This window comes from Abramis brama (genome assembly GCF_963993115.1).
Source record: "Abramis brama genome assembly, chromosome: 8".
In the NCBI taxonomy this organism is placed as follows: Eukaryota; Metazoa; Chordata; class Actinopteri; order Cypriniformes; family Leuciscidae; genus Abramis; species Abramis brama.
In genome coordinates this window covers 11397215-11404298 of record NC_139970.1, presented here as the reverse complement: position 1 = coordinate 11404298, position 7084 = coordinate 11397215, and positions in this window count along the sequence as shown.

The following is a 7084-nucleotide window of genomic DNA, read 5'->3' as shown; positions in this document are numbered from 1 at the left end:
CAGCATCTGCAGTTAAATATGTGTACAAAAGATAAAAGGTTCTCAGACAAACACATTTGGGTAATTTCGTGGAAAAATCAACCAAATTTCAGAAACTTTACTGGCTCAAATTTTTAATTTTGTTAAAAATATATATATTCTGAACAAAGACAAATGTAAATGAAGAAGAAAGCCAAAATATTAGGCTACATGTGATGGATGTATATTTACTGAGTAATTTACAGTTTTGTAAAATGGGTCAAAATGACAATTTTCACCTGAGATTTGGAGTCAGATTACCATGGGGTTAAAATGGCTTTAGAACTGCATCATTATTTTACTTTTACACAGAGATTGTTAGGTCTATTAGCTAAATCGGTTGACTTTAGCCATCTTTGTTTCATTATAGCCTAGCTATGCTAACGGTGACATTTTGTTTTGTCATACTTTTGTTTTTTTTGCCCAAAGTTTGCATGTCTGCAACTCATATTAAAAATTCTAAATCTAATTCTTAACAAACTTTTCTTTTGGTTTCTTAATTTTGAAGGCAGAATATGGTTAAATATAGTCCCAATAACGTTACATAGGTATGTTAATGTGGCTCCATGAGTAAATTAGCCCACACATTTTCAATGGGCGCACATTTTCTGAAGAACAAATAATGTTGAAACTAGATATGTATCTTTTTTTTTTTTATCAACACAATTGAACATTACTGAGATAAAGAGAACTTAGATGATAGTATCCATGGGCTGCTTTTGGTGCTTGAGATTTTATTGGTTATTTTGTGTTTCAATAACAAGGTCCAACCAAGTAGCCTACGGTAAGTTACTTTAATGTAAAATGTCTCTCTCTATTTAACTTACAATAGTGAAAGATTTTTGATAACGCCTTCCCCCAGGTAGATAGCATGTTCTCTTGCTTTGCTGAATGTTGGACTCATGAACAATAAGCAGGTTGCAGGGATTAAAGTTCTCCGTCGCTACGACGGATTTCCGTTAATTGCAGCAAGTCTATGACGGATTTCCGTCAATTGCAGGGTTCCAGTCTGTCCTTAATGTCTTAAATTCACTTTTCATAATTTTAAGGCCGTAATAGGCTTTCATTTCTCAAATAGTGTAATAAATGTCTTAATTTTAGTTTGAATAGGTCTTAAATTAAGGAAAGACGAGGTGTATTCACCCTGCTGAGGGGGATGTGATCAAAGCCTGGAGTGGAGCAAAAGCACGTTCCTCTCTCCACTCTAAGCATTCTGTAATCACTTCGCTGATGATCCACTCCGGGTTTTCAATTACCGCTCACGGAAAGTGCATGTCAGGCTACAGCTGAGCGTTGAGGTAGAATATTTCAGTTACCATGGACACACTTATTATAATGCAGGTAGGACTGGGCGATATATCGATATAAAAAATATATCGATATATTTTTTAAATGCGATATGGAATTAGACCATATTGCATATATCGATATAGTTCAAATTTGCGCTGTGATCCTTGCTCCCCTCTCCTCCGCTCCTCCTTTTCCACTCTGCGTGCGTGTTTAGAGCGTTATGTTATGAGAGGCGAATCATGACTACTTCAGAAAACCCAGCACAATAGGAACTACCATAAGTGACATAAGTGTACGCTGAAATAAAGTTTTTTCACCTCAGAAAAACGGACTTTCTTGTCCTGTCAGCCGTTATCCTGTTCTCGTAGCGAACACTCTTCAATTGCACGCGCAAATGCAGCGGCGCGCGCTGTGTATCGCCTCACTGTATATAAAGTGCAAAATAAACTACGAGCATGCAACGCCGTTACGTTGTAAATTACACGAAATAAAAGTAATGCAGGGATGATTTTCATTCTATTCACTAGGAGCAGTTTCCATGTTTCATTAACAGTTATTGTTAATATTGTGTAATCACCATGATAACTGTCGTTTCCAAATTAACCCCAAAATGCCACTATTTTTTTTATTTTTTATTATTGTTATTTTTTATATTTTTAAATGACTGCAGTGGCTCATACCAACATTGTATTAACAAAAACTAGTTTGGGACTGCTATTTAATAGCTTTAGCATAGGCCTAATGTTTATTTATTAGTACTAGTCTACTATTAGTCATATTCTTACAATTTATGTTATGTAAAGGGGAAAAGTACTTGTGTGTGTTAACAAATTTTGTGTAAACGTGTTATAATTTGACTATATATACACACATATTATACACGTGTGTATATATATATATATATATATATATATATACACACACACACACTCTACCGGTCAAAAGTTTTAGATTTGTAATGTTTTTAAAAGAAATATCTTCTGCTCACCAAGGCTGCATTTATTTGATTAAAAATACAAACAAAAATTGTAATATTGTGAAATATTATTCCAATTTAAAACAGCTGTTTTCTATGTGAATATATAGTTAAGTGTAATTTATTCCTGTGATCAAAGATGAATTTTCAACATCATTACTCCGGTCTTCAGTGTCACATGATCCTTCAGAAATCATTCTAATATGCTGATTTTATGCTAAAAAAAACATTCATTATTATTTTCAATGTTGAAAACAGTTTTTTACATTTTTATTTCATGATGCTATGATGAATAGAAAGTTCAAAAGAACAGCATTAATCTGAAATGGAAAGCTTTTGTAACATTAAACACTACCCTTCAAAAGTTTAGGGTCAGTAAGAATTTTTATTTTATTTTTGGGGGAAAGAAATAAAATAAATCAATACTTTTTTTCATCAAGGATGAGTTAAACTGATCAAAAGTTACAGTAAAGACATTTATAATGTTAGAAAATATTATATTTTAAATAAATGCTGTTCTTTTGAACTTTCTATTCATCAAAGAATTTTGAAAGAAAATTGTAAACAACTGTTTTCAACATTGAAAATAATAATGAATGTTTTTTTAGCATCAAATCATCATATTAGAATGATTTCTGAAGGATCATGTGACACTGAAGTAATGATGTTGAAAATTCAGCTTTCATCTGAGGAATAAATTACATTTTAAAATATATTAAAATAGAAAACAGACATTTTAAATTATCATAATATTTCACAATATTACTGTTTTTTTATTGTTTTTTTTATCAAATAAATACAGCTTTGGTGAGCAGAAGAGACTTCTTTTAAAAACATAAAAAATCGTACCAATCTAAAACTTTTGACCAGTAGTGTATATATATACACATATACGTGTATATGTATGTGTATGTATATGTATGTGTGTATATATATATATATATATATATATATATATATATATATATATATATATATATATACACACACACACACACACACACACAGTATATGTATGTATATATAGGTGTAAAAAATAAATGGAGATGGGCTTGGCTTAGCGAAATGGGGGGAGAATGGCAAGCCTTTTAGTTCGTGGACTAAAAAAATCAAACAGCCAGGTACGTGTCTTTGCACAGTATGTCACAGGAGACTTCAATATGGCAATAATGGCAAAAAAGTGCAAGCTCGCCATCAATCAGAAGCTAGTCACAATGCTGCCGTTCGTGCTCTACAGTACACATGCTCCCTACCTGGTTTTCATAGATTAAAATAGCTTTTAAAATACGCCTACTGGCAATATTAAAGTGGTTTAAAATGTCTCCCCTTAAAACGCTATTGGTCGCGACTATTTAAAAAGTTAAAGGAATATGACTTGGCCTAAAAACACATTTCAGTCAGAAGAATTTTTTTCACTTTAATCCCTGAGGTTGTTTGTAGTCGCCCAAACTGATTAGCCGGAATCAGAACGCGGACAGTGGAAGAATGGAGCAGAAATGATTAATTCTCAATTTAGAGCGTATGCCTGAAAATACGGGACAGACTGCATCCCATATGGCTTTCATACGGGACGCTTCATTGATGCCTTAAATACGGGACGATTCCGTATTATACGGAACGGTTGGCAATGAATTCTACATTTGAACATGTATGGTTACTAAAGAATTACCAGGCAACATCTGGATTGCCCCATTAACATTCACACACACAACTGAATGAAACTTAATGAATGTAAACTTAACTTAATGAAACTTAATTGGGGACTGTGTTGAAAAGTTGAACTATTTTTAATTTGACACTTAAACAGAGAACAGAACATTCGTGCATGTGCTCACTGACCGACAACTGAGAAAGCGGAATGCACAAATTAGACCTGTCTGAGCGCCCCAAAAACTCGCTTCATAATTTACAGCAAGCTTAGTTGCAGCAATATTAGTGTCTAGTAATGTATATGGTTATGCAGTCTTTTATTAATAGTATTTCATTAAAACCATCTTTTAGTTATATCATTTCCCTCTTTAGATCAGACTTCTCAGCATGTCACCAGTACCAGTGAGGCCGAAGTCCTCCCCATTGCAGAGGAACCTGGTCATGCTGAAGTCGATGACGAGTGGAGTGATGAGTCCTTCCAGGAATTAGTCGGAGATTCGTCAGAATGGGCTGCCGACGTCCTCAACTCTTTGGTCTCTTTTTCAGACTGTAGAGATGATGTCCCTCAAGTTACAGTCTGTGCCACGTCAGACTGTGGAGTCAACGTCCCCCATGTCGGACTGACAGGGGACACTGTATCACCTCCGTTGAAGCAACTGGAGGATAATGAGATTATTGGTAAGTTGACTGTCATGACTCCAACATAACACAATACAGACAAACTTTTGATATTATATCTGTCTTCACTAATGTCAACTCCTATTTTTCTTTTAACAGACATCGGTTCATACAGCTATGAAATCGTCAGGAAGCTCGGTGAAGGAGGCTTTGGAAGCGTTTATGCGGGGATTCGCTTGAAAGATGGCCTTGAGGTATCACTTATTTTACTTACATTATTTATCTATCAAAGTGTTCTTGCCCTATCTTATACTTGAATCATTCTTTTCTTTTCAAGCATTCTCAGTGTATATTATGGACACTACTTAGAGCACTTGACCTCTCAGACCTGTTTAAATTGTTAGAAATGCTCTACATGATTAGAATTTAAATTCATGAAACTGAACATGTCTGTTCAAGGTTAATGACTGAAATGATATGAACTCTGCACACATTTTGTAAATAATTCTAACACAAATCCATTTTTTGTTTTGTTGATCAGGTGGCGCTGAAATTCGCTAACAAAGTGGATATAGAATGGATCGACATTGTAAGTACTCTGTTTCTCTCAGTCTATTTTTCAACTGGTATTGTCAGTAGTTTAGTAGTGGTCTACATCCTTTCTCCATGTAATATCATAAGAATTGTCTTTCTTTTAGGAGGGTCATCCTCAAGGAGATCGGTCTGCTAATTCTTGCCAACAAAGGCCCCAGGGTTCCCCAGATCATCCAGCTTCTGGACTGGGTCGAAGAGCCAGAACACTACATTATGATTCTAGAGCTGCCTACCCCCTGTGAGAACTTGACTGATTTTTTTAACCGCCTCGAAGGCGACATCGAAGAAAGCGTAGCATCGGTTATCATGCAGCAGGCAACACTCGCAGCCCAAACATGCTGCCAACGTGGAGTGCTGCACCGCGACATAAAGCTGGATAACCTGCTGATTAACCCGGACACCCTGGAAGTCAAACTGATTGACTTTGGGTGCGGTGAAATCCTGACCAATGCGGAATACACGTCCTTTGCTGGTATGTATTATTCCTCAGAGCTGTAAGGTGGGCCTCAACCTTTGATGACGGGTCAGAAGCCGTTCGACTTGAATGAGTCAAGGTCTTACAAAGCATCATGTAATGGGATCCACCATTGTGAATCAATAGCATCAAATAATTTCTTGCATGCTAATGAATACCTAGTCAAAATGTTGTTTTCATACAAACTTACAAATCAGACAAAATGTCTTTTTTCCAGGCACAGAACCGTGCTGCCCCCCTGAGTATGAGTTAAACGGCACGTATCACGGGGAACCAGCGACAGTTTGGTCACTTGGGATGGTCTTGTTTGCACTGATGTGTGGGGAATTTCCAGAGTCAGAAGACTTGGACGAGCTCAATGAGAACATCTGGACCATGGATGGCTTGTCACGGTAAGATCTTCATTTCAGCAAAGTACACTTGCAATTCTAAATCATACAAAATACAAATACAAATGGTTGTGTGGGTAATGCAGTAATATTTTGATCTTTCAGCTTAATCAAAGAGAGCGAGTGTGAAGTTTAAGATAATAATAGGACTTCTCTTTCTTCACAGAATGCTGTGAATTACTTTGCTCTCTCCTGCAAAGAAACCCAGAGAAGCGGCTTGAATTGGACAATGTTTGTCGCCACAACTGGTTTAAGAATTTTAATTGTCAGCTGTCTGGACAGAAGAATACATGTACAGGTAAAGTTTGTAAACAGGATTTATTGAACACAAGATATTATTCAGCAGATGAGCAGGTGAGTGGTTGAAGATTAAAGTAGAGATCTGTTGGCTGGGTTGACTGAGTCTCTTATCTGGTTTTGATTGTAGATGATGAAGATCAGGACGGAAGACAGAAGACAGACTAAGGCGGACTGGATCAGAGCTTCGGTTGAAGAATGGCATCAAAGAGGTAAGTAGGCAGAGTCAGGTAAGTAGTATCGTAGGCAGAGTCAGGTAAGTAGTATCGTAGGAAGACTCAGGTAAGTAGTATCGTAGGCAGAGTCAGGTAAGTAGTATCATAGGAAGAGTCAGGTAAGTAGTATCATAGGAAGAGTCAGGTAAGTAGTATCATAGGCAGAGTCAGGTAAGTAGTATCATAGGAAGACTCAGGTAAGTAGTATCGTAGGCAGAGTCAGGTAAGTAGTATCATAGGAAGAGTCAGGTAAGTAGTATCGTAGGAAGAGTCAGGTAAGTAGTATCATAGGCAGAGTCAGGTAAGTAGTATCATAGGAAGACTCAGGTAAGTAGTATCGTAGGCAGAGTCAGGTAAGTAGTATCGTAGGCAGAGTCAGGTAAGTAGTATCATAGGAAGAGTCAGGTAAGTAGTATCGTAGGCAGAGTCAGGTAAGTAGTATCATAGGCAGAGTCAGGTAAGTAGTATCATAGGAAGACTCAGGTAAGTAGTATCGTAGGCAGAGTCAGGTAAGTAGTATCGTAGGCAGAGTCAGGTAAGTAGTATCATAGGAAGAGTCAGG